Source organism: Scyliorhinus canicula, chromosome 10 (assembly GCF_902713615.1).
Source record: "Scyliorhinus canicula chromosome 10, sScyCan1.1, whole genome shotgun sequence".
Taxonomy (NCBI): domain Eukaryota; kingdom Metazoa; phylum Chordata; class Chondrichthyes; order Carcharhiniformes; family Scyliorhinidae; genus Scyliorhinus; species Scyliorhinus canicula.
In genome coordinates, this window is record NC_052155.1 from 145906514 (window position 1) to 145932800 (window position 26287).

A 26287-nucleotide genomic window follows, 5' to 3' on the forward strand; every position below is an offset into this window, starting at 1 on the left:
AAGGTCCAAGGAATTCCTGCCAGCTGGCATTCCTCTGAGCTTCTTCCTGCTCCTCATGTCTGGGTCTGTCACCTCTGTGTCGTTCGCCGGGTCGTTCTCCGAAGTGGGCGGGGTGTACATTATAGGTGCCCGTCTTTTCCTTGACGACCTCCTTGGAAGTTGTTCTTCCTCCTCCTCGGGGAGAGGTGTCGCGGCGGCCTCGTCGAGTGTGTCCATCTCCAACTCTGATGACTGGATGACGGGGTCTGGAGAAATTGCTCGCGGCTGGGGTGTGGGTATCCTTTCCGTCTGGGCTATCCCAGCTTGAGGCGGTCCTGCTTCGCCTGCCTCCAGGTGTGGTTCCGCTGCCTTTATTTGGTCTAGGTGTTTCTTCAGCACCTTACCTCCTATTGAAACCTCATAGGATATGGGCCCTGTTTGGGACTCTACCGTGCCTTTGACCCACGTTGGTCCATTCCCATAATTCTTGACCCAAGCCGGTGCCCCCACCTGGAAATGTCTCTGCTGCTGACTATTATCATGCCCCCTGCGTTGGGCCTCCTGTTGTTTCTCCACTTTCCCCGTTAAATTTGGGAAAAGGAGACTCAGCCTCGTTCACAGCCGCCTTCCCATTAAGAGTTCAGCTGGCGGTATGCCCGTTGTGGAATGCGGTGTGGTCCTGTAATCAAACAGCAAGCGGGAGAGCTTTGTGTCTATTGATGCTGCCGGCTGCTTCTTGAGTCCCGCTTTAAGTGTCTGGACCGCTCTCTCTGCCAGGCCGTTGGTCGCTGGATGGTAAGGGGCCGTTTTGATGTGACGGACTCCGTTTTCCTTCAGGAATTTTCCAAATTCCCCACTTGTGAATGCCGTTCCGTTGTCCGACACCAATACCTCCGGAGGTCCATGTGTTGCAAACGAGTCCCTGAGCTTTTCGATTGTCGATGCTGTGCTTGCCGTGTTTACCCGGTGGACGTCCAACCATTTGGAGTGGGCGTCCACTATCACCAAAAACATTGAGCCCATGAAAGGGCCGGCGTGGTCAATATGCAGGCAGGTCCACGGTCTGCCTGGCCATTCCCACGGGTGCAATGGCGCCGCTGGTGGCACTCTTTGCCCCTGTTGGCACTCCTGGCACCGACGTACCAAGGCTGCTATGTTTGTGTCCAAACCTGGCCACCAAACGTAGCTTCGAGCTAGCATCTTCATTTTAGACACCCCAGGGTGTCCATGATGTAACTCAGTTAAGATTGCCTGACGGCCCTGAGCTGGGACGATTACCCGTGCTCCCCATAATAGGATACCGTCTTCTACGGTTATTTGGTCCCTTCTGCTCCAGTATGGGTGCATCTGGGGTTCCACTGGTCCTTCCAGTTCCCCTGTTAGCAGTAATTGCTTCATCTTGGCTAAAACTGGGTCTTTTTGCGTCCACAACCGAATATGTTGTGTGTCTACTGGTCGGGTGTCCAAAAAATTTAGAGTCATTACTGTCTCCTCTACTTTTGGTATTTGCGGCGGAGTGTCCGGGAGGGGAAGTCTGCTCAAAGCATCTGCATGTGCTACTCGCGTTCCCGGTCTGTGCTCCAGAACATATCTATACGCCACCAGTAGCAACACCCAGCGTTGGATTCTAGCTGATGCAATCGGGGGTATTGACTTGTCTTCTTTTAATAACCATAATAAAGGCTTATGGTCCATCACTATGGTGAATTTCCGCCCGTACAGATACTGGTGAAATTTTTTTACTGCGAATATCACCGCCAGTCCTTCCTTCTCGATTTGGGCATACTTCCTCTCAGCCATTGCCCAAGGTCCTCGAAGCATAGGCTATTGGCCGTTCTTCCCCATTCCTTCCTCTATGGGCTAAGATGGCTCCTACCCCGTAGGGGGATGCATCACAAGTGACCACCAACTCCTTCCTTGGGTCATAATGCTCTAGGACATTTTCGGATGACAGCTGTTCCTTAATGTCCCTAAATGCTCGGTTTTGGCGGGTGGACCATTTCCATTCTTGCCCCTTTTTTAGTAGCTGGTGGAGGGGTTCTAGGATGGACGCCCTGTTTTCAATAAATTTTCCATAATAGGTTACCAACTCTAGAAATGATCGCAACTCCTGGACCGTGGTGGGAGCTGGGGCTTCTTTTATTGCCCTCACTCTGTCTTCTAATGGGTGTAAGCCTGACTCGTCTACTTTATATCCCAGGTACGTCACTTGTGGGGCCAGAAAAACACATTTTTTCCTTTTTAGCCGTACGGCTGCCTTTGCGAAACGCCTGAGCACTTCCTCCAGGTTCCTTAAGTGTTCCCTGTTTGTCCTACCCGTGATTAAGACATCGTCCAAATAAATCGCCACCTGCAGTAGTCCCTGCAGAATATTTTCCATCGTATGCTGGAATATAGCGCAGGCTAATGACACTCCAAAAGGTAGCCCAGTATAACGAAAAAGGCCCTTCAGGGTGTTGATCGTAGCGAACTTCTGGGAGCCCTTGTCCAGTTTTAACTGCAGGTAGGCGTGGCTCATGTCTAGTTTCGTGAACAAAAGCCCACCTGCCAATTTGGCATGTAGGTCGTCTATTTTCGGGATTGGGTATTTGTCCAGCAGTGCGTATTTATTTACTGTCTGTTTGAAATCTCCACAGAGACGTATTGAGCCGTCTGGCTTAAAAATTGGTACCACCGGCGCTGCCCATTCCGAGAACTGTACTGGTCTGATAATGCCGTCGCGCCGTAACCTTTCTATTTCGTCATCTTCTTTCTTCCTTAATGCAAAAGGTACCGGCCTGGCCTTACAAAATATCGGAAGTGCTTCTGGGTCCACGTGCAAAGTTGCTTTGGCACCTATGATTTCCCCCAAACCTTCCTGGAAGACCTCCGGGTATTTTTAGAGTACGCCACTCAACTGCCCGCCTCCACTCTGGAAAATTTTCATCCAATCTAATTTCAGGTCTTTCAGCCAGTTCCATCCAATTAAGCTCGGTCCGGAGCCCTCTACTATCGTCAACGGTAATCTGAGCAATTGGTTCTCATATTCCACAGGTACATGAGTCGTGCCTAGAACTTCCAGGGGTTCCCCCGTGTAGGTTTTAAGTTTCGTCAATGTTTTTGTTAGGGTTAGTGGCTGGAGTCCATCTTTGATTTTTCTAAATGCTGCCACTCCCATTACTGATACGGCCGCACCTGTGTCTATTTCCATTATTGTCGGCCGCCCATTCACCCGTGGGGTAATCCTAATGGGTTCTGCTTTCTTCATTGTAATATTATATAATTGTTCCCCTTCGGAGGAGGATGGGGTGTCTAGGTTGTGTACTTCCCTGCGTCCCCACCTGCTATTCCTCTTTTGCCACCTCCTTCTGGGGTTTCTGTCGTTGTTACCCCACTCTGTCTGGTGCCAGAAACGGTCCTTCTCTGTTGGGGGAGCCTCAGCCGGTACTTCCCTCTGTCTCCAGTTAGTCCTGGCAGACTTGGGGGCAGTTCTGGGGTTTTCCTTTTTCCCTCTATTCCTCAGGTTTTTCCTGAGAGCGGCTATCTGGTAGCAGGACCCGTTGTGGTAGTCCCTCTCACAGGTATCTACCTCCATTGGCGTGCCCTGTAGTTCCTGCGCCCCACTTGCTGCCTTTTCTAGGGACAGTGCGAGCTGTAATGCCTGCCTGCAGTCTAGCTCCGTTTCCGCCAACAGGCGTTTCTGTATTGTGAGGTCGTTTATACCACACACTAACCGGTCCCGAAGCATTTCATTTAGCGTCGGGCCGAACTCACATTTTCCGCCAGCCTTCTCAGGCGGGTCAAGAAATTCGTGACGGACTCCCTGTCTTCCCGCTTCACTGTGTAGAATCTGTACCTACGCAAAATGAGGGGTGGTTTTGGGTCGTAGTGCTCTTTCACCAATTCCGTTACTTCTTGGAAAGTTTTCGTGTCCAGCGCATCGGGATAAGTCAGACTACGTATAATGGCGAAAGCGGAGGGTCCGCACGTCGACAACAGGATAAGCCGTCTCCTTTCGTCCGTCAGTATATCATTTGCCCGGAAGAAGTAACACATTCTCTCCACATACTGGGACCAGTCCTCAATAGCCAGGTCGAATGCCTTTAACCTCCCAAAAAATGGCATTTTTAAAATGGCAAGGCTTACCCTCCGAGTGCGGCAGCTGGTCTCCGCAAAATTCGTAGTTTACCTCGTCGCCACTGTAGTAATCCACGGGAGGCAGGAGTTCTGTCACCACACCAATATTTATTTACAATAACGATATTACCGGAGCAGCTACAAACAGTGCTGCTAGCAGTCCAGTCAACTTAAGACTGCTCACAAAGCCTACACAGGTGATTATATGGGCCCCTCAATGAGCTATCATTGAGGGAGATCATACTCCAATTGGCCAACCAATAAAGCCAATTGGAGTTCATTACAAGAACTAACTTAGAATTGAAGCGATAAAATGCCAGGAGGCATTGTTAAAGGGAATGAGGTCTAGGGGGGGGTGCAGGATAGGGTGCTCTCGGGGACGTGGGTCAGTGAGGGTCGGATCTCAGCAATTTATCAGATGATGCAGGAAGAGGAGGAGGCCTCGGTGGAAGAGCTGAAAGCGAAGTGGGAGGAGGAGCTAGGGGAAGAGATCGACGATGGGACATAAGAACATAAGAACATTGGAACTAGGAGCAGGAGTAGGCCATCTGGCCCCTCGAGCCTGCTCCGCCATTCAATGAGATCATGGCTGATCTTTTGTGGACTCAGCTCCACTTTCCGGCCCGAACACCATAACCCTTAATCCCTTTATTCTTCAAAAAACTATCTATCTTTACCTTAAAAACATGTAATGAAGGAGCCTCAACTGCTTCACTGGGCAAGGAATTCCATAGATTCACAACCTTTTGGGTGAAGAAGTTCCTCCTAAACTCAGTTCTAAATCTACTTCCCCTTATTTTGAGGCTATGCCCCCTAGTTCTGCTGTCACCCGCCAGTGGAAACAACCTGCCCGCATCTATCCTATCTATTCCCTTCATAATTTTAAATGTTTCTATAAGATCCCCCCTCATCCTTCTAAATTCCAACGAGTACAGTCCCAGTCTACTCAACCTCTCCTCATAATCCAACCCCTTCAGCTCTGGGATTAACCTAGTGAATCTCCTCTGCACACCCTCCAGCGCCAGTACGTCCTTTCTCAAGTAAGGAGACCAAAACTGAACACAATACTCCAGGTGTGGCCGCACTAACACCTTATACAATTGCAACATAACCTCCCTAGTCTTAAACTCCATCCCTCTAGCAATGAAGGACAAAATTCCATTTGCCTTCTTAATCACCTGTTGCACTTGTAGACCAACCTTCTGTGACTCATGCACTAGCACACCCAAGTCTCTCTGAACAGCGGCATGCTTTAATATTTTATCGTTTAAATAATAATCCCGTTTGCTGTTATTCCTACCAAAATGGATAACCTCACATTTGTCAACATTGTATTCCATCTGCCAGACCCGAGCCCATTCACTTAACCTATCCAAATCCCTCTGCAGACTTCCAGTATCCTCTGCACTTTTCGCTTTACCACTCATCTTAGTGTCATCTGCAAACTTGGACACATTGCCCTTGGTCCCCAACTCCAAATCATCAATGTAAATTGTGAACAATTGTGGGCCCAACACGGATCCCTGAGGGACACCACTAGCTACTGATTGCCAACCAGAGAAACACCCATTTATCCCAACTCTTTGCTTTCTATTAATTAACCAATCCTCTATCCATGCTACTACTTTACCCTTAATGCCATGCATCTTTATCTTATGCAGCAACCTTTTGTGTGGCACCTTGTCAAAGGCTTTCTGGAAATCCAGATATACCACATCCATCGGCTCCCCGTTATCTACTGCACTGGTAATGTCCTCAAAAAATTCCACTAAATTAGTTAGGCACGACCTGCCTTTTACGAACCCATGCTGCGTCTGCCCAATGGGACAATTTCTATCCAGATGCCTCGCAATTTCTTCCTTGATGATAGATTCCAGCATCTTCCCTATTACCGAAGTTAAACTCACTGGCCTATAATTTCCTGCTTTCTGCCTACCTCCTTTTTTAAACAGTGGTGTCACGTTTGCTAATTTCCAATCCACCGGGACCACCCCAGAGTCTAGTGAATTTCGGTAAATTATCACTAGTGCATCTGCAATTTCCCTAGCCATCTCTTTTAGCACTCTGGGATGCATTCCATCAGGGCCAGGAGACTTGTCTACCTTTAGCCCCATTAGCTTGCCCATCACTCCCTCCTTAGTGATAACAATCGTCTCAAGGTCCTCACCTGTCATAGCCTCATTTCTATCAGTCACTGGCATGTTATTTGTGTCTTCCACTGTGAAGACCGACCCAAAAAACCTGTTCAGTTCCTCAGCCATTTCCTCATTTCCCATTATTAAAACTCCCTTCTCATCCTCTAAAAGACCAATATTTACCTTAGCCACTCTTTTTTGTCTTATATATTTGTAAAAACTTTTACTGTCTGTTTTTATATTCTGAGCAAGTTTACTCTCATACTCTATCTTACTCTTTTTTATAGCTTTTTTAGTAGCTTTCTGTTGCCCCCTAAAGATTTCCCAGTCCTCTAATCTCCCAGCAATCTTTGCCACTTTATATGCTTTTTCCTTCAATTTAATACTCTCCCTTATTTCCTTTGATATCCACGGTCGATTTTCCCTCTTTCTTCCGTCCTTCCTTTTTGTTGGTATAAACCTTTGCTGAGCACTGTGAAAAATCGCTTGGAAGGTTCTCCACTGTTCCTCAACTGTTCCACCATAAAGTCTTAGCTCCCAGTCTACCTTAGCTAGTTCTTCTCTCATCCCCTTGTAATCTCCTTTGTTTAAACACAAAACACTAGTATTTGATTTTACTTTCTCACCCTCCATCTGTATTTTAAATTCCACCATATTGTGATCGCTCCTTCCGAGAGGATCCCTAACTATGAGATCATGAATCAATCCTGTCTCATTACACAGGACAAGATCTAGGACCGCTTGTTCCCTCGTAGGTTCCATTACATACTGTTCTAGGAAACTATCGCGGATACATTCTATAAACTCCTCCTCACGGTTGCCTTGACCGACCTGGTTAAACCAATCGACATGTAGATTAAAATCCCCCATGATAACTGCTGTACCATTTCTACATGCATCAGTTATTTCTTTGTTTATTGCCTGCCCCACCATCTCGTTACTATTTGGTGGCCGATAGACTACTCCTATCAGTGACTTTTTCGCCTTACTATTCCTGATTTCCACCCAAATGGATTCAACCTTATCCTCCATAGCACCGATGACATCCCTTACTATTGCCCGGATGTCATCCTTAAATAACAGAGCAACACCACCTCCCTTACCATCCACTCTGTCCTTCCGAATAGTTTGATACCCTCGGATATTTAACTCCCAGTCGTGACCATCCTTTAACCATGTTTCAGTAATGGCCACTAAATCATAGTCATTTACGATGATTTGTGCCATCAACTCATTTACTTTATTCCGAATACTACGAGCATTGAGGTAAAGTACACTTATGTTGGTTTTTTTACCTCTGTTTTGAATCTTAACATCTCCAGTTTTATTCCTTTTGTTATTACTGGGCCTATTCACTGTGCTCCCCTCAGTCACTGTACCTTGTACTGTCGCCCTTATGGATTTCTGGCTATGTCTTCTCTGCCTTGCACTTTTCCCCTTACTTCCTTTTGTTTCTGTCCCTGTTTTACTACCTTCCAACTTCCAGCATTGGTTCCCATCCCCCTGCCACATTAGTTTAAACCCTCCCCAACAGCTCTAGAAAACACCCCCCCTAGGACATCGGTTCCAGTCCTGCCCAAGTGCAGACCGTCCGGTTTGTACTGGTCCCACCTCCCCCAGAACCGGTCCCAATGCCCCAGGAATTTGAATCCCTCCCTCTTGCACCATCTCTCGAGCCACGCATTCATCCTATCTATCCTGACATTCCTACTCTGACTAGCTCGTGGCACTGGTAGCAATCCTGAGATTACTACCTGGGACGTGGGCAGATGCCCTGGGGAGGGTGAACTTGTCCTCTTCTTGTGCATGGCTCAGCTTAATTCAGCTGAAGGTGCTGCACAGGGCGCACATGACTGAGGTCAGGATGAGCCGGTTCTTTGGGGGAGAGGACAGGTGTGGGAGGTGTGGGAGGTATTCGGGAGGCCCGGCGAACCACACCCACATGTTCTGGGCATGTCCGGCGTTGGAGGGGTTTTGGAAGGGGGTGGCGGGGACTTTGTCCAAGGTGGTCGGTTCCAGGGTGGAGCCGGGCTGGGGGCTCGCGATAGAACATAGAACATAGAACATAGAACAGTACAGCACAGAACAGGCCCTTCGGCCCTCGATGTTGTGCCGAGCAATGATCACCCTACTCAAACCCATGTATCCACCCTATTCCCGTAACCCAACAACCCCCCCCCCCTTAACCTTACTTTTTAGGACACTACGGGCAATTTAGCATGGCCAATCCACCTAACCCGCACATCTTTGGACTGTGGGAGGAAACCGGAGCACCCGGAGGAAACCCACGCACACACGGGGAGGACGTGCAGACTCCGCACAGACAGTGACCCAGCCGGGAATCGAACCTGGGACCCTGGAGCTGTGAAGCATTTATGCTAACCACCATGCTACCGTGCTGCGATCTTTGGGGTAGCATCAGAGCCGGGAGTGGAGGAGGCGAGAGAGGCCAGTTCACTGGCCTTTGTGTCTCTAGTAGCCCGGCGTAGGATTCTCTTACAGTGGAGGGACGCGAAGCCCCCGAGCCCGGAGGCCTGGATTAACGACATGGCCGGGTTCATCAGGCTGGAGAAGGTTAAGTTTGCCCTGAGGGGGTCGGTACCAGGGTTCTTCCGGCGGTGGCAGCCCGTTCTCGATTTTCTGGCGAGGGTTAGAGGGTGGTCAATCTCAGCAGCAACCCGGGGGCAAGGGGGGAGGGGGGGGGGGGTCGGGGTTTGTTAAGGGGGTTTGTTTTTGCGACGGTGTGTTTGCTATTTTCTTCTTTTTTGTATTGTTAGTAAGTAATTAATTTTTTGCTTTGTACTGGGGGGGGGGGGATTTCTCTTTCTGTTTATTTCTCCAGCTTGTTTACTTTATTGTTGGGAGAAAATTTGTTGTTGAAAAATGTGAATAAAAATTATTTTTTTAAAAAGGGAATGAGGTGGCGTGGGTTGATATGGGTAGGGCAAGGTGAGTTTGTGTGGGGTGAGGGCAGGTTTAAAACTTATGTTTTCATCTTTCTTTTTAACTTTTGAGCTCAGTAGCAGCCCCGAGGCAGGCCTTCTGCACAGCTCATCTCTACACTCGGCAGCATCCTCACTTCTTCTTGGGTTACTTACCCTGACTCCTGTTCTGATTCCCCCCCCCCCCCCCCCTCCCACCCCCATTTACCAAAGCTCTGACATCTGGGCAGCCATTTTTAAAGACCGGAATTTTTTTGTTTTTATTCATTCATGTAATGCGGGCATCACCAGTTGCTCCTCACTAATTGATCTTGATGCCAAGAGGTTTCATAGACTGTTTCAGAGGGCAGTTAAAAGTCAACCAAATTGCTGTGTATCTGGGTGCCACAAGAAAGCCAGATGAGGTAAGTATAGTAGATTTCCTTCGCTAAAGGGAACCAGATAAAGTTTTTTTTTTAAAACACATTTTATTCAAACTTGTATCAAAGTAGGTTACAGCAAATAAACACCCCGGAAACATCCTTCCCAACAATCAACTATACAGTTTGTACAGATTTTTCTCCTTTTCACTCCCCCCTCCTCAAACACAGGCACAACATCCTTTTCTCAAACTCCCCTGGTGAGCCCCTTGATGGAACCATCAATTCAGCGAACACGTGTAGTTGGATCTGAACAGAGGCTTTAATGCACTTACAACAGAGCCAGCCTATTCATCATCGAACTCCAGATGACTTGCAGGCTGGCTCTAAGGCACTGATCTTTATACATCGGTCCCAGGGGGAGGAGTCCTGGGCGGAGCCAACGGAGGAGCCCAGTACAAACTCTCGCGTACTCCCAGAGTGACTCCCCCTGGTGGTCAGATAGTGCAACTTCACTTACAATGGTGGATAGTGAACATATATACACGGAGTTATATTGGCAACTATATATAGTGTGAATCACATTCACCACATTCACCCACTGTTAAAAAAATCAAGTCCGGCGGGGCTGATGGCTCAAAGAGTCAGTCTGTCCAGTGGACGAATTGTCCGTTTTGATCTGCGGAGCACCGGGGTTGCAGCCTCTTGCGGTGGCTGGGCGGGCGTCGAGGTCTGGGGTACGGTTGCCGGCTCCGGGGCGAATGGAGACTGGGGGCGCGGGGGGTGGGCTGGTGCTGGCGCTCGGGACTGGTGGGTGAGCTCGCAGAATCGTGGGCGCAAGGGGACGGCCACATAGGGAACGGGGAAAGGAGTTCCTCGGTGGTGGTAGATGGGGGGCTGGATCCAGCGGGTGCCAGATCCCAGAGGGATACTGTGTCCTGGCGACCGTCCGGGAACTCAACAAATGCATACTGTGGATTGGAATGAAGCAGGCGCACCTTTTCAACAATGGGGTCGGTTTTGTGCGCCCTGACGTGCTTCCTTAGGAGAACCGGGCCTGGCGTCCTCAGCCACGCCGGAAGTGAGACCCCTGTGGTAGTGCCCCTGGAAAAAATGAAGAGCCGCTCGTGAGGGGTTTGGTTGGTAGCTGTACACAGGAAGGATATAATTGAGTGGAGCACGTCAGGGAGGACTTCCTGCCATTGGGAAACTTGGAACTTTCTGGACCTGAGGGTCAGTAGGACGGTCTTCCAGACCGTCGCGTTCTCCCTCTCCACCTGTCCGTTCCCCCTGGGGTTGTAGCTGGTAGTCCCGCTCGAGGCGATGCCCTTGTCGAGCAGGCACTGACGCAGCTCGTCACTCATAAAGGACGCACCCCGGTCGCTGTGCACGTAGCTGGGGAAACCGAACAGGGTGAAAACACTATGCAGGGCCCTAATGACTGTGTGGGAGGTCATATCGGGGCATGGGATGGCGAAGGGGAATCGGTGGTGGGTGCCTGAGGGAGTCGAATTCTTACGATCGGGCGTCCTGTCGAGTAGATGCCGCTGCGTTCTGGCGAGCTTAATGCAGGAACACTGCGCTGAGTTGCGGGCCATGTGGTGACTGCCCGGGGAGGTCGTACTCCTCCGATGAGCTGTTTGAGTCTGGGGATGCAGCTAGGGCCCGTGGATCGCACGTGGAGGGTGGTGATGAAAATGACATCCAAGATGGCGGCCCCCATGAATCGCACGTGGCGGGAGGGGGCGGAGCCTGAGCATAGGCCGCAGCGTTTCAGGCCCCGCGGGGCTGCTGGTGCTGGGGGCGATGTTTTTGGACTGTTGGGGTGTTGAGGGCTGGGGCCCTTCTGCCGAGGCACACTCTAGCATGGTGGCCTTTCTTCCCGCAGCTGCTGCAGGTCGCGGATCGGGCTGAGCAGTGCTGCCACAGAAGTGGCAGGCTGGAGCAGTTGAATAATCGGTTTGTGGAGCTGAATAGTGGCAGGCTGGAGCAGTTGAATAACTGGTTTGAGGAGCTGAATAGTGGCAGGCTGGAGCAGTTGAATAACTGGTTTGGCGAGCTGAGTAGCTGGCTGGGGAGCTGAGTAATTATCTGGAGCAGCTGGATAGCTTGAGTAGTTGACTGGAACAGTAGGGCGACCGGCTGTGGCAGCGCGATAGCTGGGGGGTCTTGCGGCACAGGCTTGGGGGGTCCTCAGGTCGGGGGCCCATGCGGGGTTAGCGGGGTGCGCGGGAAACGAGTTGAGGCTGCAGAAGGAAACTTCCATTGTGATAGCAGCCTCTACGGTAGTCTCTAAGCCCTGGGCCCCATTTTCTAATAGTCTCTGACGTACATAGTTAGATCGAAGGCCCGCTACAAAAACGTCCCACGCAGCAAGCTCCCTATGTTCGGCCGCGGTTACAGCCTGGTGATTGCAGTCATTTGAGAGATTGTTCAACTCGCGTGCAAATTCAGTTAAAGTTTCAGTAGACCGTTGTCGTTGAGTCATGAACACATGGCGGGCAAAGGCCTCGTTCATGGGTCTAATATACATTTTGTCCAAAATCGCCAGCGCTGCGGTGTAGGAACCGGCTGGATTTAGTTGTGTCGAAATTCTGTGGCTTACCCTCGCTACCCTCCGTAGTTTCAGCGGTGCTGATCTCGGCTTGGTTGGCATTAAAGCATTTCAGCCAGTGGCAGAAGGTTTCTTTCGCATCTGCATCCTGCGGATCGAGTTCTAGACGTTCTCGTTTTAGAGCGGATTCCATGCTTTACTTCGGCAGCTTCTTAAGTGTATTAAATTGATGGAACCATCAATTCAGCGAACATGTGTAGTTGGATCTGAACAGAGGCTTTAATACACTTACAACAGAGCCAGCCTATTCGTCGTCGAACTCTAGATGAATTGCAGGCTGGATCTAAGGCATTGATCTTTACACATCGGTCCCAGGGGGAGGAGTCCTGGGCGGAGCCAAGGGAGGAGCCCAGTACAAACTCTTGCGTACTCCCAGAGCGACTCCCCCTGGTGGTCGGATAGTGCAACTGCACTTACAATGGTGGATAGTGAACATATATACACGGAGTTATATTGGCAACTATATATAGTGTGAATCACATTCACCACACCCCTTAACTCATAGATTATCTTCTCTAACCGCAGGAAGTCATACAGGTCACCCAACCATGCTGCTACCCCCGGTGGTGATGCCGACTGCCACTCCAGCAAAATTCATCACCGTGCAATCAGAGTGGCGAAGGCTATGACATCGGCCTTCCTCCTCTCCATGAGCTCCGGCTTCTCTGAAACCCCATGCCCCCCAATTGATCTCCATTCCCAACTCCGCTTCCCATTTCTCATTGATCTTCACCACCCGTTCGCCTCCCTGCTCCCCCAGCCACTTATCTATATCCCAAATTCTTCCCTCCCCTTCCACATCCGGAAGCAGCAGTCGCTCCAGCAGGCTGTATCCCGGAAATCTAGGGAACCCCATCCAGACCTTTCATGCAATGTCCCTAACCTGTAGATATCTGAACTCACTACCCCACGGCAGCTCTACCCTCTCCCTTAGCTCCTCGAGACTGACGAACACTTACTCCAAATACAAATCCCTCACCTTGACCAGCCCCACTTCCCTCCACCTCCTGAAGACACTATCCATCATCACCCCCGGCTCAAACCCATGATTCTCGCACAGTGGCATTTGCACCGACAGCCCTTCCACCCTAAAATGCAACCTCAGCTGATTCCATATCTTCACCGTGGACTGCACCACTGGGCTCCCTGAATACCTACTTGGAGTCATTGGCAATGCTGCTGTCACCATAGCCCTCAAACTAGACCCCTTACAAGATTCCCCCTCCATCCTAACCCACTCTACCCCTTCTCCTTCCCACCACCGCCACACCTTGTCCATATTCGCCGCCAAATAATAATAAGTTTGGCAATGCCAACCCCCCCTGCTGTCTCTGTAGCAGGGTCCTCCCCACCCTTGGCACCTTCCCTGCCCATACAAAGTCAGAGATGATTGTGTACACTTTCCGAAAAAAGGCCTTTGGTATAAAGATTGGGAGAGCCTGAAAGATAAACAAGAACCTCGGCAGAATATTTATTTTCACCACTTGGACCCTCCCCGCCAATGTTAAATGCAGTGTATCCCACCTCTTAAGATCCTCCCTGGCCTCCTCAACAAGTTTTGTTAAGTTCCACTTATGGAGCCCAGTCCGTTCCCTCGCTACCTGAATCCCCAAGTACCTAAACCTATCCCTCACTGCGGTAAATGGCATCCCCCTAAATTAGCCCGCTGTGCCATCTCATTTACCGGGAATACCTCGCTTTTCCCTACATTCAGCTTGTGTCCCGAGAACCCTCCAAACCTCCCCAACAGGCCCATAATCCTTCCCATACTCTCCAACGGATCCGAAAGATACAGCAAGAGATCATCGGCATAGAGCGCCACCTGATGCTCCCTCTGTCCCCTCATTATCCCCTGCCACTCTGCCAACCCCCTGAGAGCCATCGGCAATGGCTCTGTGGCCAGCGCAAACAGCAACGGCGACAGCGGACACCCCTGCCTTGTACCCCTGTGTAAGTCAAAGCTTCGTGAGCTCATATCATTCATCCTCGCCCTCACTCTTGGCGCCACATACAGCAACCGCACCCATGCCACAAATCTCGGCCCAAACCCAAACTTTCCCAAAACTTCGAACAAGTACCGCCACTCCACCCGATCGAATGCTTTCTCCGCGTCCATGGACACCACCACCTCTGGTACCAGAGGTCTAGACGGATTCATCACCACATTCAGCGGCCGTCTGATATTACTCGTGAGCTGCCTGCCCTTCACAAAGCCTGTTTGATCTTCTGCAATCACCCCCGGGACACAATCCTCCATCCTCCCCGCCAACAACTTAGCCAATACTTTCACATCCATCTTCAATAGTGATATGGGTCTACACGACCCACAGTTCACCGGATCCTTCCCTTTACTGGGGATTAGTGTGATTACTGTCAGCTTCATCGTCTCCGGCATCTCCCTCTTCTCCAATGCTTCATTAAACGCCCCCAACAGATGTGGTGCCAGGTCCGCTGCAAATTCCTTATAAAATTCTGCCAGTACCCATCCGGCCCAGGGGCCTTCCCCAACTTCATACCCCTGATACTATCCAGCACCTCCCTCAGCCCCAAGGGCTCTCCAAACCTGCACCTCCCTCAGCCCCAGGGGCTCCTCCAACGCCTGTCTCTTTGCTGCTTCCACCTGGGGAAATTCCAGCTCATCCAGAAACCACCGCATGTCCCCCTCCTCTCCTCCTGGGTCTGCCTCATAAAGCCCCTGGTAATACTCTCTAAATGCCTCATTTATCTTCCCTGGCTCTGACACCACATCCCCAGCCCCAATCCGGATCTTCAATATTTCCCTGGACGCAGCCTGCCTCCGCAGCTGGTGTGCCAGCATGCGGCTCACCTTCTCCCATACTCGTATTGCCCCCCTCTTACCCTACGCAGTTGCCCTACCCCCCTCCCCGTTGTCAGCATGTCAAATTGAGCTGCAACTTTTTCCTCCTCGCCAATCCCTCCACGGTGGGCACCTCGAATATTCCCTGTCCACCTCCACTATCTCGCTCACTGGACAGTCATGTTCCGCCCTCCTTTCCCGTACCAGCCTCCCCGGACAGGCGCCGGAATGTGGCGACTAGGGGCTTTTCACAGTAACTTCATTTGAAGCCTACTCGTGACAATAAGCGATTTTCATTTTCATTTCATTTCCTTATTCGCACGAACCATAAATGAGATAATTTCTCCCCAGACCACTGCCTTCAGTGCTTCCGAAAAAATGCCCGCTGACACCTCCCCACTCTGATTGAACTCCACATAATCCCGAATCGCCAACCGCACCTTATCACAAAAACCTCCATCCGCCAGCAACCCTAAGTCAAACCTCCACCCCGGCCTCTGCTCTCGTCCCGTACTGAACCGAATATCCAGCCAGTGGAGTGCATGGTCCGAGATAACTATCCCCACATACCCTGCCCCCTCCACCCCAGCCAAAATCTCCCGACTCACTACAAAGTAATCAATCCGCGGATACACCTTCTAGACGTGTGAAAAGGACTACTCCCTTCCCGAAACGAAAGGGAAAATGCTGGAAAATCTCAGCAAGTCTAGCAGCATCTGTAGGGAGAGAAAGGAGTTAACATTTCAAGTCCGATGACTATTTATCAAAGCTTTTTTTCACTACTCCCTTCCCCCTGGGTTCTGAAAGCGCCATGGATCCACCATACCCATCCTCTCCATAAACCCCCCCAACTCCCTTGCCATTCATACCCTATCCATCGACCTGGGGCTCGATCTATCCACCCTCGGCACCACGACACAGTTAAAATCTCCAACTATGATCAACTGGTGCGTGGCCAATTCCGGGATTGCTGCCAGCAACCCCCTCATAAAACCCACATCATCCCAATTTGGGGCATACACATTTACGAACACTACTGGTGCCCCTTCCAATACCCCACCCAATCACATATCTTCCACCTGGATCCCCTACCTCCTTCGCACTCACAAATCCCATTTCTTTGCTGATTAAAATTGCCACACCCATCGATTTCAAATCAAACCGCGAGTGACAAACCTGTCCGATCCACCCCTTCCTTAACCTAACCTGGTCCTTCACACGGAGGTGTGTCTCCTGCAAAAAGACAACCCCCGCTTTCAAGCTCCTGAGGTGCGCGGACACCCGTGACCTTTTAACCGGCCCATTCTGTCCCCAGACCTTCCACGTTACCAACCTTACCGGAGGCTGGCGCCTCCAATTCCTTTTACTGTCCGTCATCTTCCCCACTTAACTCCTACCCCTTTAATTCCACTCTGTACCTTGCCCATCCCAGATGACTCCTTTCTTCGCCCTTGACCATGTCATCTCTCACCCCCTGCCGTGTCACAGAAACCACCCCCCCCCCCAGCTTTTCCCCTTCTCCTTCTTCCCCCACCACTTCCACTTTCCCCCTGCCCCCGGCCATCCCTCTTGGCCTTCTCCCCCACCAACTCACTTCCGTTCGCCAGCATAACCTGCTAGTGCAGCCTGCCCCTGCCCAAAGGCACATCCTAATGACCTCCCCCACCCTCTCCCTCTACCACCCCCCCCACCCTCTCCCCACCCCCCCACCCCACCTCCCACTCCTCAGCTCAAAGAAGAAGGCCTCCTGCTGACCTTACCCTCTCCCACCCAAACAAGGACTTGAACTTGAACTTGAACAATCCTGAACTTCAGGTAGACTTCTCCAAAAGCAAACAAGCAGATGTTAAATATAAAACAGTCCCATAAAACAGGAGGAGGGATGGGAACATCCATCCCCACATAAACTTTTCACCCCTACAACTCCTTACAATCTCAACATTGAACAGAAAGCACCCCCTCCCCCACAAAAAAAGGCGAAAATCCCCAAATCTCTACACCCACTTCAAACATGCTTCCGACCATTACATAGTGCCAGCACCCCGGTTCCCAAGCATTGTCCACTCAGTTCTCCCCCGGTTTATGTTCCTTAATGAAGTCTTCGACCGCTTCCGGGGTCTCGAAATAATACTCCCGGCCTCCAAACATCACCCATAATTCCCCCGGGTAGAGCACCCCAAACCTGATCTGCCGCCGGTACAGAACACCTTGGCCTTGTTGAAACCTGCCCGCCGTTTTGCCAACATGGCTCCAATGTCCTGATAAATCTGTACTTTATTTCTCTCAGAGTCGCAGCTACGCTTCTCCCTGGCCCACCGTAGAATTTTCTCTTTCTCCACAAATATATGGAGTGTCACGATCACCGTCCGCAGCGGCTCCCCAACTCTCGGCTTTTGCCTCAGAGACCTATGCGCTCGGTCCACTTCAGTTGCCTTATCTAGCACCCCTTCTACCACCAGTCCCACCAGCATCCTCGAGACGTACCAGGTGGCACTCACACCTTCCACTCCTTCAGGCAGGCCCACTATTCGCAGGTTCTGTCTTCTCGAGGTATTCTCCTGCTCCTCCACCTTTGCCCTCAGCGTTTTACAAAGGTCTCTTAGGAGCCCCACCTCCGCCTCCAGAGCCACCACACGATAGCTGTGGTCCGAGATCACTCCTTCAATCTCCCGAATCTGTGACCCCTGCACCTCCAAACACCTCGCCATCCACTCCAAAGTACTCTTCAGGGGTGCCACAGCTTCTGCAATGGCCTTTGCATGATCCTCATGCATTTCTTTCCTCTGTTTATGGAATTCCTCCTTAAAAGTCATCAGTTCCTGTATCTGGGGCCTTACAGCTTGCCCCTCCCCCGCCTGCATGCTGGAAGAGACTGTCTGTGAAGCACCAGACTGCTTCAACTTTCCAGCCAAACCTCTCACTGTTTTCTGCCGGGTCCGGTGATCAGAAGACATACCATTCCAGGGGTAAACTACTCCTCTCACATTCACCTACACCTTTTCATCAAAATTCCACCCGGATCTGGGTAAAAAGAGCCCTTTTCTGTGACTTTGAACAGGAACAGCCCTTTATGTGACCAATCACTCCATGGTCACAAGCAGAAGTCCAGATGAATTTTTTGAATGAATCATGATAGTTGTCATCATTACAGAGACCAGCTTTACATTCCAGATTTATGAATTGAATTTCAATTCCACCAGCTGCCATGGAGGGGTTTGAACATGTGTTGCCACAGAATTAGCCTGAGCCTCTGCTTAGGAACATAGGAAATTAGGAGCAGGGGTATTCGCCCCATCGAACTTGATCAGCCATTCGAACAGATTGTGGCTGATTATCTATATCTGTCCCAATTTTTCCACTATCCTCATGTCTCTTGTTATCATCAGCACCCAAAAATTGTTGATTTCTATCCAGCGTGCTCAATCACTGAGACCCCACAGCCCTCTTGGGTAGAGAATTCCAAAGATTCCACACCCTCTGAGTGAAGAAATTCCTTCTCATCTCAATATTAACTGACTTGCCCCTGATTCTGATTGTGTCAACTGGTTCTAGACTTACCAGCCAGGGAAAACACTATCTTCATGGACACTGTTGCTCTCCTCTCCAAATCCATCTCTTTTATTCAGTGTCATATCCTTCTGCAGGTACAGAGACTCCATAGCCGGGCTCGCCATGCTGACAGTGGCCAAGTGAGACATCTGCGTCTTATAATAGTGGCTGCCTTTGTCCACAGAGTCCCCTACACCTCTACAGGCCTCCACCAGATTGACTATCAGTCTCACTGAGATATTAGAGCTCTCTGCCTGAGAGTTTACAGCAGGTTCCCCATCCACTCTGCCTTTCAGCTGCTTGTCTGGTCTTTGTGCCGGGTTTCCGAATGTGGTGCAGAGAGAGAAAAAGGGCCTGGACTTCAGGATCGTTTTTGAATTCTCAGGATAGCTATCGGCCTGGACTTTTCCCAGCCTTTCTCACAGAGATTTGAGCTTCCAAATGCCTGGCTGGATAGAGAATAATTGCAGCATTTAAAATCAGGAGTTAAGTTTTCACAGAACTGATAGAGTGTCCTGAACTGCTCACTCCAACTGAGATATCAGAGAGAGAAGTTCCAGCCTTTCTGGGAGAGATATTTGGAAACATAGAAAATAGAAACAGGAGGAGGCCAATCGACCTTCTTCCCAGCTTCTTCTTAGAACGAAACTGAAAGCAAAACTTGAACCTGCCTTCTGCTCCAAAATCTTCTGAAAGGCTCTACCAATCCCAATCACAAACAGAAAATGTCCCAACATTTCAGAAGAGCGGATTGGCTGCTAGCCAAATCTATCGAAATGACATCACGAGCTATGCCACAGAGCACACTGGATCGAGGAGTGTGCAGTTTACAACCTGTCAGTAGTTTTTTAAAAAGCTGGCAGGACAGGCATTAAAAAGGAACCCAGGATCCGACAAGGATTTAAAAGAGGTTCCATACAGCTTCTTGATCTCTCTGTATCTCCCTATTTACCGTTTCCAGACTCATTATTTTGTACATCTCTGTCACGTCTCCTCTTCACCTTCTCTTGTCCTAGAGGAATACCACCAGCTTTTCCAAACTAGCTATGCAACTGAAATTTCACATTCTTTGAATCATTTTCTGAATCTTCTGCACCCTTCTAAAGTCTTCACACCATTCATCCTTACGCAAACATGGTGTCTCGAATGGGACACAATACTCCAATTGAGGCTGAATCTATGTTTAATGTAGGTTTATCATTACCTCCTCACTTTTGTACTCTATGCTCTGTTTAAAGATCCCAGGATTCTATATGCTCTATTAACTGTTTTCTCAGTCTCTCCTATCACCTCACGTAATTTTTATTTATTCCTCCTCGGAGGTTTGCACTGCTGGCTGGGGCAGAATTGTTTACCCATCCCTAATTTCCCTTGAAGGTGGTGCTGAGCCACCTTCTTGAACTGCTGCAGTCCATGCACTGTCGATGCTGTTCGGAAGGTAATTCCAGGTTTTGGCTCAGCAGCAGTGAAGGATTGGCAATATATTCCAAGTCAGAATAGTGTGTGGTGGTATTCCCAAACATCTGCTGCCCTTGTCCTTCTAGGTGGTACATGTTCCAGAGTTTGAAGGAGTCTGGGTGAGTTAATGCATTTTTTTACAGATGGTGCACACTACTGCCCTGCAAGGCAGTTACAAACGGAGTGAATGTTGAAGGTGGTGGATGGCGCTCCAATCAAGCAGGCTGCTTTGTCCTGGATGGTGTCAAGCTTCTTCAGCATTATTGAAGCTGCACTCATCCAGACAAGTGGGAATATTCCACCACAGGCCTGAAACAGGCCTTATAGAGAGTGGACAAGCTTTGGGATGTCAAGGGGTGGGTTCTACTCTGCTGAATTCCCAGCCTCTCACCTGGTCCTGTGGCCAGAGTATTTATATGGTTAGTTAAATTCATTTTCTGGTCAACAGAAACCCCTAGGATGATGATAGTGGAGGATTCAGTGATGGTAATGCCATTGAATGTTGTGGGGAGATGGTTAGATTCTCCTTTGGAGAAAGCCATTGTATGCCATGAACATTATTTGCCACCTATCAGCTCAAGCCTGAATATTATCCAGAACTTGCTGCGTGGACATGGACTGCTTCAGTATCAAAGAACATAAGAACATAAGAACATAAGAACTAGGAGCAGGAGTAGGCCATCTGGCCCCTCGAGCCTGCTCCGCCATTCAATGAGATCATGGCTGATCTTTTGTGGACTCAGCTCCACTTTCCGGCCTGAACACCATAACCCTTAATCCCTTTATTCTTCAAAAAACTATCTATCTTTACCTTAAAAACATGTAATGAAGGAGCCTCAACTGCTTCACTGGGCAAGGAATTCCATAGATTCACAACCCTTTGGGTGAAGAAGTTCCTCCTAAACTCAGTCCTAAATCTACTTCCCCTTATTTTGAGGCTATGCCCCCTAGTTCTGCTGTCACCCGCCAGTGGAAACAACCTGCCCGCATCTATCCTATCTATTCCCTTCATAATTTTAAATGTTTCTATAAGATCCCCCCTCATCCTTCTAAATTCCAACGAGTACAGTCCTAGTCTACTCAACCTCTCCTCATAATCCAACCCCTTCAGCTCTGGGATTAACCTAGTGAATCTCCTCTGCACACCCTCCAGCGCCAGTACGTCCTTTCTCAAGTAAGGAGACCAAAACTGAACACAATACTCCAGGTGTGGCCGCACTAACACCTTATACAATTGCAACATAACCTCCCTAGTCTTAAACTCCATCCCTCTAGCAATGAAGGACAAAATTCCATTTGCCTTCTTAATCACCTGTTGCACTTGTAAACCAACCTTCTGTGACTCATGCACTAGCACACCCAAGTCTCTCTGAACAGCGGCATGCTTTAATATTTTATCGTTTAAATAATAATCCCGTTTGCTGTTATTCCTACCAAAATGGATAACCTCACATTTGTCAACATTGTATTCCATCTGCCAGACCCGAGCCCATTCACTTAACCTATCCAAATCCCTCTGCAGACTTCCAGTATCCTCTGCACTTTTCGCTTTACCACTCATCTTAGTGTCATCTGCAAACTTGGACACATTGCCCTTGGTCCCCAACTCCAAATCATCAATGTAAATTGTGAACAATTGTGGGCCCAACACGGATCCCTGAGGGACACCACTAGCTACTGATTGCCAACCAGAGAAACACCCATTTATCCCAACTCTTTGCTTTCTATTAATTAACCAATCCTCTATCCATGCTACTACTTTACCCTTAATGCCATGCGTCTTTATCTTATGCAGCAACCTTTTGTGTGGCACCTTGTCAAAGGCTTTCTGGAAATCCAGATATACCACATCCATCGGCTCCCCGTTATCTACTGCACTGGTAATGTCCTCAAAAAATTCCACTAAATTAGTTAGGCATGACCTGCCTTTTACGAACCCATGCTGCGTCTGCCCAATGGGACAATTTCTATCCAGATGCCTCGCAATTTCTTCCTTGATGATAGATTCCAGCATCTTCCCTATTACCGAAGTTAAACTCACTGGCCTATAATTTCCTGCTTTCTGCCTACCTCCTTTTTTAAACAGTGGCGTCACGTTTGCTAATTTCAAATCCACCGGGACCACCCCAGAGTCTAGTGAATTTCGGTAAATTATCACTAGTGCATCTGCAATTTCCCTAGCCATCTCTTTTAGCATTCTGGGATGCATTCCATCAGGGCCAGGAGACTTGTCTACCTTTAGCCCCATTAGCTTGCCCATCACTCCCTCCTTAGTGATAACAATCCTCTCAAGGTCCTCACCTGTCATAGCCTCATTTCTATCAGTCGCTGGCATGTTATTTGTGTCTTCCACTGTGAAGACCGACCCAAAAAACCTGTTCAGTTCCTCAGCCATTTCCTCATTTCCCATTATTAAAACTCCCTTCTCATCCTCTAAAGGACCAATATTTACCTTAGCAACTCTTTTTTGTCTTATATATTTGTAAAAACTTTTACTGTCTGTTTTTATATTCTGAGCAAGTTTACTCTCATACTCTTCTTTATAGCTTTTTTAGTAGCTTTCTGTTGCCCCCTAAAGATTTCCCAGTCCTCTAATCTCCCAGCAATCTTTGCCACTTTATATGCTTTTTCCTTCAATTTGATACTCTCCCTTATTTCCTTAGATATCCACGTTCGATTTTCCCTCTTTCTTCCGTCCTTCCTTTTTGTTGGTATAAACCTTTGCTGAGCACTGTGAAAAATCGCTTGGAAGGTTCTCCACTGTTCCTCAACTGTTCCACCATAAAGTCTTAGCTCCCAGTCTACCTTAGCTAGTTCTTCTCTCATCCCCTTGTAATCTCCTTCGTTTAAACACAAAACACTAGTATTTGATTTTACTTTCTCACCCTCCATCTGTATTTTAAATTCCACCATATTGTGATCGCTCCTTCCGAGAGGATCCCTAACTATGAGATCATGAATCAATCCTGTCTCATTACACAGGACAAGATCTAGGACCGCTTGTTCCCTCGTAGGTTCCATTACATACTGTTCTAGGAAACTATCGCGGATACATTCTATAAACTCCTCCTCACGGTTGCCTTGACCGACCTGGTTAAACCAATCGACATGTAGATTAAAATCCCCCATGATAACTGCTGTACCGTTTCTACATGCATCAGTTATTTCTTTGTTTATTGCCTGCCCCACCATCTCGTTACTATTTGGTGGCCGATAGACTACTCCTATCAGTGACTTTTTCGCCTTACTATTCCTGATTTCCACCCAAATGGATTCAACCTTATCCTCCATAGCACCGATGTTATCCCTTACTATTGCCCGGATGTCATCCTTAAATAACAGAGCAACACCACCTCCCTCACCATCCACTCTGTCCTTCCGAATAGTTTGATACCCTCGGATATTTAACTCCCAGTCGTGACCATCCTTTAACCATGTTTCAGTAATGGCCACTAAATCATAGTCATTTACGATGATTTGTGCCACCAACTCATTTACTTTATTCCGAATACTACGAGCATTCAGGTAAAGTACACTTATGTTGGTTTTTTTACCTCTGTTTTGAATCTTAACATCTCCAGTTTTATTCCTTTTGTTATTACTGGGCCTATTCACTGTGCTCCCCTCAGTCACTGTACCTTGTACTGTCGCCCTTATGGATTTCTGACTATGTCTTCTCTGCCTTGCATTTTTCCCCTTACTTCCTTTTGTTTCTGTCCCTGTTTTACTGCCTTCCAACTTCCAGCATTGGTTCCCATCCCCCTGCCACATTAGTTTAAACCCTCCCCAACAGCTCTAGAAAACACCCCCCCCTAGGACATCGGTTCCAGTCCTGCCCAAGTGCAGACCGTCCGGTTTGTACTGGTCCCACCTCCCCCAGAACCGGTCCCAATGCCCCAGGAATTTGAATCCCTCCCTCTTGCACCATCTCTCAAGCCACGCATTCATCCTATCTATCCTGAAATTCCTACTCTGACTAGCTCGTGGCACTGGTAGCAATCCTGAGATTACTACCTTTGAGGTCCTACTTTTTAGTTTAACTCCTAACTCCCTGAATTCCGCTTGTAGGACCTCATCCCGTTTTTTACCTATATCGTTGGTGCCTATGTGCACCACGACAGCTGGCTGTTCACCCTCCCCCCCCCCCAGAATGTCCTGCAGCCGCTCCGAGACATCCTTGACCCTTGCACCAGGGAGGCAACATACCATCCTGGAGTCTCGATTGCGTCCACAGAACCGCCTGTCTATTCCCCTTACGATCGAGTCCCCTATCACTATAGCCCTGCCATTTTTCTTCCTGCCCTGCTGTGCAGCAGAGCCAGCCACGGTGCCATGAACCTGGCTGCTGCTGCCTTCCCCTGGTGAGCCATCTTCCTCAACAGTATCCAAAGCGGTATATCTGTTTTGCAGGGAGATGACCGCAGGGGACACCTGCACTGCCTTCCTACTCTTGCTCTTTCTTTTGGTCACCCATTTTCTATCTCCCTGCTCTTTCTTTTGGTCACCCATTTTCTATCTCCCAAAGGAGTCGGCAATGGTGCCGAACATTGCGTAATCATCAGCAAACATCCCCATTTCTGACCTTCTGATAGATGAAGTCATTGATGAAGCAGCTGAAGATGGTGAGGTCTGGGACACTACCCTTCAGTGATGTCCTGGAACTAAGCTTACTGACTCCAACAACCACAACCAACTACCTTCCCGCGATTAGGAACACCGCAACCCATGGCCTTGCAACCCTCCTGAAACCCATCCGTGATCCACTCATGGGTTGCGACCCTGAGTTTGAAAATGACTGGATTAGACTATTTATTTCATATAGCTTCTCCTTTCAATTTCTTCCAATCAAAATGCAATGCTTCATAGTTCTCTGCGTAAGTTTTCATCGACCATGTGTCCGCCCATTCCACCAGCCTGCCTATGTCTTCTTGATGTTTATCACTATCCCTCTCATTGTTCCTGATACTGCCAAGTGATATCTCCAAATGTTCACCCTGTTCGTCCAAATCTAGGTTTTTACTAGATGTCAAGAAAAGAAGATTATGATGTTTGATTAATAAAAGAAATAAAGACTGTTTGCACAGAATATGCTGAATTATTAAGTCATTTTAGATGTTTGGCTTAAGTTACTTTGACAGCTAAACATGTCAAAAGTATTCTCGCAAATGAACTTGATCTGGATTTGGAAATGTTAGAGTTGTTCGCCATCTATTGGAGATTGGAGGAAATTGCAGACACATTTTCAATAAGGAATTAATAGCCGAATGATATTGATAATGAAAAATAAGGAAAACAACTTAGTTCTGATGTTTCTTTTTTGGAACTTTTCTCCACTCTTTGATTTTCTATTGTAGAGTGGGTAGACACACTGGTGACTAACCCTTGAGAAAGGCCACCACGTCAATGTTCTCAGTGTACCCCAGTAGCCTGTGAGGGAGTGCTCTCGTGATGGCACACAGCCTTCCTGGCTGATGCAATGCTAGATCAGCTGATTTGAAACATGCAGGTTCAGGCAATGATTTTTTTTTCATATCACTCTGTGAGCAATAAGCATTTGGCTTATTGGAAGAGCCCTGTTCCAACATCATTTAAGAGTTAGCCACCCAGATTGCAGGGGTGGTAATTTTGAAGAAACTCCCTATTGCCAAGTCGCTGGAAGTCTGCAGAAGTGTTTTGGGAGGCGTTGTGGTGAGTTATTGGATTTGCTAAGAGGGGTGGCTGCATTTTCACAGGGAGGGAAGAGTAGCAAGTGATCTGATCACACAAAGGCGGCAACAGGTATAAGGGCAGAAGGGGCAGCTCTTCCTGATTTGCAGCACTGGAGGGACATGGAGTAAAAGAGCTGGAGAAAGCAACCTCTGCACGACATTTGCTGCTCTCTGAAATGGCCTAGCAAGTCATTCAGATGTATAAAACTAACATGAAACATCGAACAAAACCAGATAGACCACCCAGCATGGAAAGGAATTGTAAAAAAAGCATGTTTCCCAGTTGACCCTGCAAACTCCTCTTTGGAGGACATTTCCCCTTAGCCGAGGGGTCAATAATGGTGATGTGAAGCATAGATTTAAGTTAATGGGCAGAAGATATAGAAGGGATTTAATGAAAAACATTTTCACCTAGAGGGTGGTTAGAACTTAGAGCTCTGCCTGAAAGGGTAGTGGGGGCGTGAATGTTCACAACTTTTAAATAGTATTTCGATGAGCCCTTGAAATGCCATCGCATACAAGGCTACAGACCAAGTGCTGGAAAATGGGATTAGAATAGTTCGATGCTTGATGGTCGGCGTGGATGTGATGGGCCGAAGGGCCTCTTTC